Below are 12,610 nucleotides of genomic sequence, written 5' to 3'. Positions count from 1 at the left end.
TTTAAAGTTAATCAACACACGTGTCAGACTTTGTGCATCACTTTACTGACAACAATCACAAATGACTCGACTAGAAAACTACTACTAGATACCAGTGTTTACTGCTGCATCTGTCATTGATTTGTACACTTAAAAAAAAAATGATTTTCCTATTTAATATTTTTGTCTTGTTTCCTGAAAAATGTATTAAAATGAATTTAATGAGTTTATGAATAAAACAATAAAAAATGTCAGAAAAATAAACTTAATTCAAAAAAGTTGATTTTTCATACCGCATTGGCAGATATTTGTTCTTGTTTTAAGTATAAACTCACTTTATGTTGGTGCATGTTTTTCAGAAAATAAGACTTAAAGGAATAGTTCACATAAAACAAAAATTCTGAAAAATGTCCTTCCTCTCAGGCCATCCAGGTAGATGAGTTTGTTTGTTCATCAGATTTGGAGAAATGTAGCATTGCATCAGTGTCTCAGCAATGGATGCTCTGCAGTGAATGGGTGCCGTCAGAATGAGAGTCCAAACAGCTGATAAAAACTTCACAATAATCCACAAGTAATCCACAGCACTCCAGTCCATCAGTTAACATCTGGAGAAGACAAAAGCTGAAACAAATCCATCAAGACGTTTTTCACTTCAAAGTCAAACCATTGCTTTCAGCTAAAATATGAATCTATAATCCATAATAACGCTTAATAACGCTTCCTCCAGTCAAAAAGTCCATCTCCTGTTGTCTCTCACATCAAAATCCAGCCACATATTTGTTTAGAGCTGTTTTGGCTTGTTAACAGTGCTTGATCTGAGCAGATTTCTCTCCTGATTCAGACTGGACCACTTTTTCACTGGAGGAAGCGTTATTATGGATTATGGACACATATTTTAGCAGGAAGCAATGGTTTAAAGTTAAAAACGTCTAAATGATGGATTTGTTTCATCTTTTGTCTTCTCCAGATGTTAACTGATGGACTGGAGCGGTGTGGATTACTTGTGGATTATTGTGATGTTTTCATCAGCTGTTTGGACTCTCATTCTGACGGCACCCATTCACTGCAGGGCATCCATTGCTGAGCAAGTGATGCAATGCTACATTTCTCTAAATCTGATGAACAAACAAACTCATCTACATCTCGGATGGCTGGAGGGTGAGCACATTTTGAGCAAATGTTCATTTTTGGCTGAACTATTTCTTTAATATCATATGTAATTTTGCTTCTCCACTAAATGTATCTTGATTTAGTTTCGCAATTTGTACTGGAAAACAAGATAAAATTTGCTAAATAAGTAAATAATTTTTGCAGTGTTAACATCTGTCAGGTCTGTGTTTGTTTTCTTGTCATTTGTGGCAGCAGGGGCCGATCTCATCATCAGTGTCAAGGGTCAGAGTGACAAGGAGGAAGGAGGTGATGATCACGCTGAAAGGAGAGAGAGAGAGGAACAAACGAGAAAACGAATGATAGGAATCTGACTGGGAGAGGGTCAGTGCTTCTATTTTTGGCATCTTAGAAAATGAAGAATGTACTTATGACAGCAGGATTATTTTATCTCTAATATTTATTGTATATTTGCAGTAAACAGCAGCTCATTGTGTCACTTACAGCATACAGTCTTACAGTAAATCAAGACACTTCAGCATTTTGCTCTTAATATATCTTTTTTTGTGGCTTGAGAGAAATATTCCATGAACGCATTCTAGATTTTTTTTTTCATGGTAAATCCATGACTCATTTTTCCATGGAGGAGGAATGGCCGCCGACTCCAGGGGGCCGACCAACGATGGCAGAGCAGGTGGTGGAGGAGCCTGAGGCGGAGATGGAGATCCAACGAGCCAGGGTGGAGCCGAGGGCTCTGGCAACCAAGGCCGAAGCGGAGATTTGCGGCGGAGCCGGAGCAACTGAGGACCAAGTTGGAGCTGGCGGGAGGAAGGAGCCCAGTAGAGCTGGAGGCGGAGTCTGGGCGAGCAGAGGGGCTGCCAGACGACAGCGGTGGAGGAGGCAGGAGTGGGTGGGAGGACGGGCATTTATGCGTCTCCAGGCGTTCAGGGCTTAACTCTGGATTGGAAGCCCCCTCTAGGCTGAACACGGGAACAGGATGGTGCTCAGGAGGAGCGGACACTTGAGGGCACTTACGAGGAGCTGGCAATGGAGGGCGCTTTCTAGGAGCAGGCACTGGAGGGCGCTCTGGACTGGATTCGGGGACTGGAGCCCTCTCCTCTTCGCTTTGGCACTTTCGCCACGCCATACTTAGCTCACCCTCAGCTGCGGTGCAGGGGGCGGAGCTCCTCTCTGTGCTCACACCGTCCGTGGCTTTCTCCCTCATGGCGGGCATTGTCGCTGGCTCTCGTACCTGGTCTGACGGCTTGGGCTCTACTTCCGGGGCGATCCTCCGCTCAGTTGCTCGGCATTGGTGGGCTCGGGCTTTAGCTCCGCACAGCAGGGAGATGGTGGGCTGGGCTCTGGGTCCGGAGTCGAGATCATCCTCGGGAGTGACGGTGAGAGATGACCCGTTTCTCGCCAGAATCCACTCCACAAATGCGCCGAAATCCTCTCGGGGACCATCTTTGGACGATGGCGCTCTGCACTCGATGTTTAGACTGGCGTCGCCCCCTGCTCCAGCAGGAGGAGGAGGTATTCGGGGTGAAGAAGGGCATCCATCCAGGGAACAACGGAAAAAAAAGACACTGTGTAAAAACGGGAAACAAAACGGAGGGTAGACACACGGAGGTTACTGTTTTGGTCAGTTCTTCTGTCATAATTAGTTCTTGAGGGAACACGCTGGAGTCACGAGGAAACGTCATTTCTGATTATTATCAATGTTGAAAACAGTTGTGCTGCCCAACATCTTTGCAGAAACTGTCATACATTCGATATTTGATGAATAGAAAGCCCAAAATAACTGATCAATTTATTTGAAATAGAAATCTTGGTAATTGCATATTGGAAGAACTGATTGTTGCTAAGCAACACTACACCCCATGCATCCCATAATTACACCGAAAGCAATTAGCTACAGCTTTTGTTAGGTGTAAGTTGAATAGTTTTCACTGTACTTTTTAATCTTACTTTCAATCTTCTTCCAAAAAGCTAAAAATATAACACACTTTATTATTCATATCTCCTAGATCCTCTTTGGTATTTTTGTCCTGAGGTTTATGTTGGATTTGATATCAGTCATGGGTATCAGCGTCTCTCTGGTTTAGAACAGGAGTTTTTTTCAACGCTTGAATAAGTTTTGAGAGTTGAAATGTGCGCAGAGCCCATGGAATTTATGTAAGACAGGCGGCTCACCACCAAACCATTTCACTCCCTTAACTCGACCAGAGCGATTCAGTGGACAACCTGTAATGTCCTTCTGATGAAAACCAGAAGCTCCATCATCTCACAGGTGTGACACGACCGGCCCTGAGCCAGACGTGAAAAGATGAGATGAGTTTTCAATATAGTGCAAAAGATTTCCAATACAACTCCCAGAGATGAACAGCATTAGGCCCAGAATATCTCCTCCTTACACAAGATTAGACACGAACATAGAAGCACAAGTGATGTTTCATTTTCTTAATCGCATTGCTTGTGTTTATGGTGACACTGATCGTGTTTACCCCGGAACAAAGTAAAAATGATCAAAGGCTTTGTTCAGATACCTGGATGACCCAAAGTCAGTCACGCTTTGCAAATGAGACGGGAAGGAATCAGCAGTGAGAGTTACACATAATACAAGATCAGCGTCTAACGCGAGACTCTTTGCATTATGTGTCTTTTTGTGGAGCTCAGTCTCAAATGTTGTCATTCTAACTATACATAATGATAGTTTTGTGATTTATTTATTTTATATGGAAGCTTATTTCCATCACGAGATAAAAAAATTAAAAAAATAAATAAAACTGATAATTGTGACTTATCAGGGTTTTTCTCTTGCAATTCTGAGTTTATATCTTTTTTTTTATAAAATTTCAAGATATGAACTGGCAAATGCGGGGGAAAAGTCAGAATTGTGAAAAATAAAAAATAAAAATTGTATACAAATTTTTTTTTAATAAAACATGAGAATTGTGAGATAAAAATTGCAATTACGTTTTTATTTTTCTATAAAAAAAGTGAGAATTGTGAGATAAAAACTCACAATTACCTTTTTATTTTTATTTTTTTTTCAACGTAGGCATCATCATAATCTTTTCGTCTGAAAGTGACAGCATTTTCTGCACATGACAATGAACAAAACGTATATGCCATTGTGTCAGATTCCTGAAAAATGACTCTTATGAACTGGTTCTTTTTAATGAGTTAGTTAAAATGATTCACGAAACTCGCTCGTAAATCAGTGCTTTCAGTCAGTGAATTGTTTATAGCCATTGCTGAGTTCATAGCCAGCGTTCCATGCGTGCGAGAATGAACAAAACACTTTCCATAATGACCGATTCCTGGAAAATGACTCTTATGAACCGATTCTTTTTAATAGGTCAGTAAAAACAATTCACAAAACATCCGCAAAACCCGTTTGTGATTTAGTGGTTTCAGTGAATGAATTGTTCATAGTTCATAACCAGCATTTCCTGTGAATGACAGTGAATAAAGCACGATCCGTAATGTCTGATTCCTGAAAAATGACTTTAATGAACTGCTTCTTTTTAATGGTTCAGTCAAAAAAAAAAAAATCACAAAACATTTGCTCATGATTTAGTGCTTTCAGTCACAACTGACTCCTTACTGAAGCCTGAGTCCTCTTTTTGGTTATGTCCGACTCAAGTTTAATGTCTTTCTATTGAGTTCTTTCATGTGAACAGCGTAGTCCGGTTCTTTTAGTGCATCATCAAACAAGTTATGACCAGTGTAGTCTGATTCCCCAATGAATCACTTACCATTTTGAATCAGTCTGTCAAATCATTTACTGAACTGAACCAATCAGGGCTGTGTTTTTCAAAAGCATCGTAAGCCTAAAAATAGATCATTACTACTGGCACTGTTTGAAGAATACGATGTATTAGCAGTTGTAGCCTAATATTTATATATCTACACTGTATTTCTAAGCTAAAAGTTCTGTGTTGTATGTGTGAAAGTCTTGCAGAAACAGTTTAGCAAAGTTTTTGATTCAGTCGTTTGTTCACGATAACAATAGTCTCATCGGTTGTTTATTGAGAAAGCCTCTGCAGAATGAGGACTTTGAAGGTTTTGGCATCTGGACGCTCTTTATCCAGGTAAAACAAAGCCTGAGAAAAAGGCTCCTGGGCTCATTTGTGTTTCTGCAGCTGTGAATCTTCAGAACACATTGTTTACTCGCTCGACTGCATCATCGTTCAGCTGCTTTTAGATCTCTCGCCTCTGCCTCAGCTTTATTCCAGCACACCTTTAAAAACCCCTAATTATTCTGTCATGAAGAATTGTATGACATGAAGTGGTTTGTTGTGGTCTGTTCTTTATAGTAGATTTTAGATTTGACAGTCACACAACTTTAATGACTTCCTCCTTGCATTAAAACATTGAAACTCAAAAGTCCTTGAGAAACCAAGTCCTTGAGCTCAAACAGGGCAGCAAGGCTCAACTTTTTTGGAAATTGCTCTCTATCGCTAGGCAACCGTGCATAATGTCCATCCCATAATTACACAAAATGCAGATAGCTACAGCCGATCCATAATGTGTATTTGACAGAAAACAAGAGTGTTTGACTTTGTCTATTCATCTGAATGAAGAAATGAGCAAGTCAGTTTATTTAATATTTTTCAATAATTGTATCAATCTTTACTAAATCAGCAGTAGCAATATTACATGTTCGAATACATAAAAGAGTTTTAGACAAGCTCGCCCATGTACAAAGGAGTATTAATGTAGTAATGCCGAACCGTTCTGTCCCTGTAGATATGAAATTATAGTCAACTCAAATCCAATGCAAACATAATAATTTGGAGACTCCTTTAACATCTGACAAAGAGATATGTATCTGATGATCAGCCATTCTCATCTCCTGCTGTCATTATAAACTGTATGTTGAATTTTCAAACAAAAGCTGAAAGATAGGAAAACGGCCATTACTGTAAGACTCTTCATATTAATAATACACACTAAGATTATTTAAACGGACGGGCTAGAGAATACCTTGCAGAAATACAGGCACTTTATGCACTGATATCCGGATGTCATATACTTTCTGTCTTCTTTTCAGAAATATACTTCACTGACATAATATACATTAATTCATTCTGCAAATACTCTTGTGCTTTCATTAACGTTGGTACAGTCTGATGTTGGTATTACGACAAAATATAGAAATAAAAAACTATTTGCAAGAAAAAAATGAAATGATTTCCTTTCATTTATAAAATGATGTGCTTATGTGGCCTTTTATGCTTCTGTGCATCAGTAAGCAACTAAATATGATCTGAAATGATGCAGATATGAATGTGTGGATCATTCTTAAGGCAACACTGTCTGCACGTATGATGAACAGTCTGTCTGTTTGAGTAAACAAAGATTTCTCCCATTCTCTCAAAACTATGGGAAACAGTAATATATTTAAATCCACATACGCACAAAACAGTACTGAACAATATCTGCCAATAAGCATTGCACAAAAAATAAATAAATAATTCAATTAAATGCACTGCAAAACTAGCCCGACGACACGTTTTAGAATGTTGTACATGTGTGCACCGTATATTAAAATGCTCATGAAAAAAATCAGTCTATATCAAGATCTATTTAAAAGCTCATGTCTAATAATAAGCTATTTATTGTAAACTGCAGTGTTTTAAATACAGTATAAACCTGAAAGTGTCGCCTGCAAAAGTTTGTAAGAAACATCATTGTATGTTTACTATTAAAAACCGCTGTTGGATCTGAATGAGAACGTCCTGTGGACTGAGCCGTGCATGTTTCGCTGGATCCGGGACGTTCGCCTGCCGGAAACGGATGGGAATATGGAAATAACGTGCATATTTACAGCTTATGCGCTTCCTGGTATGGTCTGTGTTTGAAGGGAATCTGTTCTCCGGACGTGTGATTCTGTCGCAGCAGTGTCTGTATTCCCACGATCCCCTGGTGGAACGGCCTGTTTTTTCCGTGCCAGAATCTCACTGCCAATCAGAGTTCCAGTGAAGTCTAGTGGATCTCACAGGGTGGTGTAGATGTAGACGAAGATGATGACGACGAGGTTGAGGATCGTCCCAATGATTCCCAGCATGGCCAGAATGGACTCTTCCTTGCTTTCCTTGTCTTGAATGCCCTTCTCCTCATCACTCAGAGCAGTGTTTAGCATTTTCCTTGGAGAAGTCTGCAGTTTTCCTCTCACACCAATCTGGAAAAACACACACCAGCTGACTACCAGTGGATATTTATACAGTGAACATCATCAAGACTACAATAAATGCATTTAACAAACTAAATTAAAATATTAAAAGAATAAAAGAGGACTGTAGAAATAGCATGCATATTGGTCAAAAAGCAACATATACTGTAAATAAATAAAAGTTGTAAGTACAACTAAGATTAAGTACTATACTGTTTTTTTTTTTTTTAACAAGAAAATGCTATTTCAGGCTTTCTGCTTCAAAATATAACATTTATTTCAATGTATCACTTGCCATTTTTTTCATAATTAATTGTGGAATTTACTAGCAGTTTCTGAGTGAACATTGTTTCAAAGTAAATCAACGGCATCCTGTGTTTGCACTGTAGTACAGTGATGGTATCGGTTGCTAATTCCTGCTAATTATATTTTACATGCTAAATGATTATTATATATATATTATGGTATTTATATGATGCTTTAACAGACTGTAAATAATGCCCTGGTGCATGTCCAACAAACCATGGTAGTACCGTGGTACAATTTTTATTTTATTTTGAATTTATTTTTAATATTTTTATTTTATTTTTAAATATCTTTATTTTTAAATAAAAATAGTATATTTTTAACGAATTAATGAAATTAATAATTTATTATTTTTTTTTTAATAAAAATGTTATTTATTTTTCAAAATACAAATACTAGCAATAATCAAATTAATAATAGAATTATATATTAGCCTAATGGTCACTGCAGCATTTCTCTGCTCAGTTGCACTGGTTTTCCTCAAGCTTTTAGAGTAATGATTTATTAAGGGGCATGAGAGAGATTTTTCATCAAAAATATATTCATTTCTATCATCCCCTGAATAAAACATAATCAACTGCTAAAAAAAAATGTGCTTGAACTTAGAAAACCGATGTATGCACATGTATTTGGTGTTGCTGACCATATTTAGCATTTATGCTTTCTAATAATTAATGGCTAAATGTAACATATATTATAAGTATAATATATACAAAGTTGTGTGCAGTCTGGAGGCAAAGATTATTCAAAGCAGCTAAAAAATCAACTCAAATTTTAGTTTACTGTGCATGGTTTAGAGTTATTTTTCAAATGTATTCAGTATTTTCATGAGGGTTTTTCATATTTTAAGATTTAAAGTCTGGGACTGGGACAAGAGTAGAATGATATAAACATCTCTGTGTAAAATCAGCCCTTGGGAGAATAAGTGTTTATATTTGAAGAACCAGGCGTTTCTCTCCTGCACACACAATAGCAGAGCATCTTTGGAGGCGTCTGATGGCAGATTGACACGCTATACTGCTGGATGATGTGATTCAGGATCCCTGGAGACTCATTCATGGTCCAGATTCATGATGAATGCAGTCGTTCATGTGCTTTGGCATTCAATCGGTCCATAAGGGCCGGACAACAGAGTGCCAGGTCTTTTGTCATGAATATTCGAAAGGGAAAGACACAATACATACCCTAGTCAAAATATCCTGCAGGAATTGCAGTTTATTCAGAATGATCTTTCCTAGAATCTTACTGGATAGTGTGTTACAGAATCTTGAAAAGAGCCTCGTATTGGAAAAAGTGTTGCAAGCGAAAGGAAATCTGTACTTCTTTTACATTACTTTTGCTAAAGGGATTTTTATGCTAATGGAAATGATGTTCTATAAAAGGTGTAGTTTTTACTGTTAAACCTGTTTCACACAATCTACTCCATGCCTTCTGTCTCTGATTGATAGTTTAGAGTTTGTATTAAGTCAAAGGTCTTTTAGTGTAATTGTACAAACATCCAGCTTCAGCTGGTGCTTCACGTGTCTTTCTGCTGTCAAATCTTGACTGATTTTGATCAAGTAAAGGTCAGAATAACTGCAGTAATATCTCCAGATGAACTTTTACTGGACTGAAGCAGCTCAGCTTTACTTGATTCTCCATCAATCATGTTTTAGAGTCTCAAATCTGATCCTCAGGATCTTTTGAGGAGCGTTTGTTTCCAGAAGCTTTACTTTCACTGTTCCTCAGCGGAGGAATGATCTTCACAAGCCTCCAGAACATCTCACATCTTCTGAGGAGCTTTTATTTCTTCAGCTCTCAATCAGCATTGCATTATATGTTTGGAGCATTTCAATCTCATTTTACTAAGACATATTATTGGAGATAAATAGTGATGACTGATAATTATATCATTTTATGTATCTGCTATACTGTTATAAAGATCTCATTGATTTACATTACAAGCATCAGAATTTCATCATATAGCCTAAATATCAGCATCTGCACCAAATTGCATATTTTTGCTCGGTTTGAGTCTCTGAATAAAACTGAGCTGATTTTTTTTCCTCCATATTCTCACTATGTCAGACTATATGATCCATAAAAGCCTGATGGATTAAATATGATGCTCAACAAAAAACATGCATATTGTCTAAGGCTCAATAATCTGTTTCATAAAAAAAAAAATAAAAAAAATTCAGATCGTTTTGGAAGCAAAGAGACACTACATTAAGACTTTAGTGCATGTTGAGGTTATTGTGTGTGTGTCTGTGATGTATAGCGGGCCGCAGATCCTCTGAGAGAGTCATAAACAGGACTTTCCTCAAAGCGAACCCTCCTATTGTACACTAGATGAGCTCTCATGCATGAAGACAATTGCTCCGCGCTGATAGAAGACATGCTAGAGAGTGTCAGACGTGCCAGGATAGGAGGCTGGAAACAGCTTCACTAGAGAGAGCAGCTGCGCGGCGCTCAGAAACAAAGTGGACAGCGTCCAAAACCACTTTACCAACTGGCCAGCTGGGACGAAAACCACATCGAGCCGGCCAAGCTGTGTGACATTAGTCCAGGAACATTGGTCATGAGGTGCGCTGGACATATCATTTGATAAAGACTTAAGAATAAAGCCCATGAGCCATCTGTAGAGCCTGAGTGTAAATGCACATGCTCTTTTTTTAGGATTGAGCATTTGAGTGCTGGTGACAGATGTTGCAAAAAGACTCAAAAAACAGGTGAAAAATGACGCTTTTAGAAATCAAAAGAGTGTTTGATGCTACACTTTATGTGTTGCAAACCTCGAATGATGCTGCCAGTAAAACATCACGGTGCTCAAACGTGGTTTCACAGCAAAGAACCAATCATAAAAGGCCTCTTTAAATATGCATGTGCTCTGTACAGTAACAAAAACATCCACAAAGTGTTTCAATGCACCATCTGAGAGATTTCAGCAATCCTAGATTTTTTTTGTTTTTGTTTTTGTAGTGTTTCATGAAATCACTTTTCTTTCCTCGTGTGAGTTTCTGTTGAAACTTTAAATATGCACAATGTAAAAAACTATTTCTATTTCTATAAGTTGTAAGTAAAAATTATTGAAGTATGTTTTACAAAATACTGTTTCAGTCTTCAACATAAGAATTTCATGTTTTATTCAGTGTTACACTGAACAAAAATGGTTTATGATTTATAATCTTAACTCAGAAATTGCTAGTGTATTTCAGAAATAATTACAAAGGAACAACAGAAACAACACATTGAATTAAACATGACATTTTGAAGTAGAAACTGAAATAGTATTTTCTTCTAAAACATGGTACAATAATTTTACAACTTACAAAAATCATTATTTGCAGTGTACTTGCTGTTTCTTTGTAATTACTTCTGAAATTTTCTAGCAATTCCACAGTGAAAATTGGTTCAAAGTTAATCCTACAGCTTTTTTTAGCATATATCTACTAAATGTCTAATGTAATAATAGACTAGTATATAAATTAAATCAGATCAGATCAAACAAAGCAGGACTGCACAGCCTTTTACTTCCATTGCATGGATAATTCAAAACATCCTCTTTTGTGATTGACAAAAGTGAGACGGTCATATACAGAAAAAAATATATATATTTGGTGTACTTTCACTCAGAAATTGCTGGTAAATTGCACAATTAATTGTTAAACGTATAATCTTTGCTGTATTTAAAACTTTGAAAAATAGGCCTTTATATTTTTGAATGTGCATGTTGAATGACATGAGGGACAGTAAAGCTGAACTATTCCTTTAATATTGCTTTTGCAATATTAATATAAATATATTTTTTTACTCTTGATTTATAGTATTTAATGCCACAACTGTATACATGACATTTCATAGACAAAGGTTTGCTGGAAAGATCAGAGAAGATTGATACATAGAACCATTTACAAATAGAGAATTATTAAAACAGGCTGCATGCTTGTTATTGCTGTTTTTGTCCAATTAATTTTTATTAACTGCATACATATGCACGTTTGATTGCTAACCCAGAGTTTACAAATGTGAAAATGTCACTTTGCAGATTAGATTTTTTTGCAATTTTCTTTTTCTAAATCCCATTTCTTGGCATTGGTAAATATTATATTTTCTGCAGAGAACCCACATAACCAGACTTGATGCAACCAAGTTGCAAGAGCAGCCTGACAACAGAACGCATTTGCACTGTATGACGAAAAATATTTGGACACCATTCTAATGAAGAGGCTTTTCTGGGCTCTTTAATGCCAATTAACCTGAACTCCACTGAACACCTTTGAGATCAACTGAAACTGAATGTGATTAGATGTTATCAGATTAGGTGATACTGAATGCATCCAAACCCCTGCATCCTTGATCAACATGCAGTGTCTTTCTGGAACTTATTGCACAAGGGTTTGAACCCAACAAATACTTTTGGCCATGTTGCTTGTAAACACAGATGGTGTTCAGATGAACTTTCATTCCTCAGCAGAAAACTCGAATCTCTCTGGAGAAGTGAATGGTCAAAACTTTTCCCACTCGAATTATTTCAGGCATATGAAATGTTTGAAGACATTAAGCTGCTCTGACAGTGTTGCTGCCGGTGTTGATTTAAAATGAGTTCAAATAAACACACACACACAGACACGCACACACACTCCTGAGCAAATACATGTCAAATGAAAACACTGCTCAAGCATTGTTTTATATCTGACCGGGAGCTGTTTTATATGTTGGAACGGAATTCAATCTAAAGCACATAATGCTGCCAAAAGCACTTTCTCATAACACATATTTAGTCACAAATACTCAAATCATTTACAACTTATACTTTAGAATTAATACACTGCAGTTTTTACCTTAAAGAGCTATTTCTGCCTGATTCAACCTATACAAATTTGTTTTGTTGGTATAAAATGAATGCTTATAGGTTGGTTCAGTGATGTTAAATAATATTTCTGACTTGAATAAAACCATTTAAGATGTTACTATTTTTAGATCATGTTCGTTTCTTTTTTTTCCAGTGTAAGAATATTAACTTTAAAAAAAAAAAAAAAAAAAAAAATTCCCAGG

The 12,610-nt window shown here is 37.0% G+C and overlaps 1 long non-coding RNA gene across 1 annotated transcript in view; it reads left to right on the top strand.

Moving 5' to 3' along the window:
* The first annotated feature begins 1,422 nt into the window (after window positions 1-1,422).
* LOC107663144 (uncharacterized) overlaps window positions 1,423-12,610 on the top strand; it is a 12,858-nt gene continuing 1,670 nt past the window's right edge. The window contains exon 1 of the long non-coding RNA XR_001631292.1: window positions 1,423-1,470. This is a non-coding gene — a long non-coding RNA (uncharacterized LOC107663144). The remainder of the gene's footprint in view (window positions 1,471-12,610) is intronic.

This window comes from Sinocyclocheilus anshuiensis, unplaced genomic scaffold (assembly GCF_001515605.1).
Source record: "Sinocyclocheilus anshuiensis isolate Anshui unplaced genomic scaffold, SAMN03320099.WGS_v1.1 scaffold767, whole genome shotgun sequence".
Classification (NCBI taxonomy): Eukaryota; Metazoa; Chordata; class Actinopteri; order Cypriniformes; family Cyprinidae; genus Sinocyclocheilus; species Sinocyclocheilus anshuiensis.
Note: the sequence above shows the minus strand (reverse complement) of the source record. Positions and strands in the feature narration are given on the sequence as shown.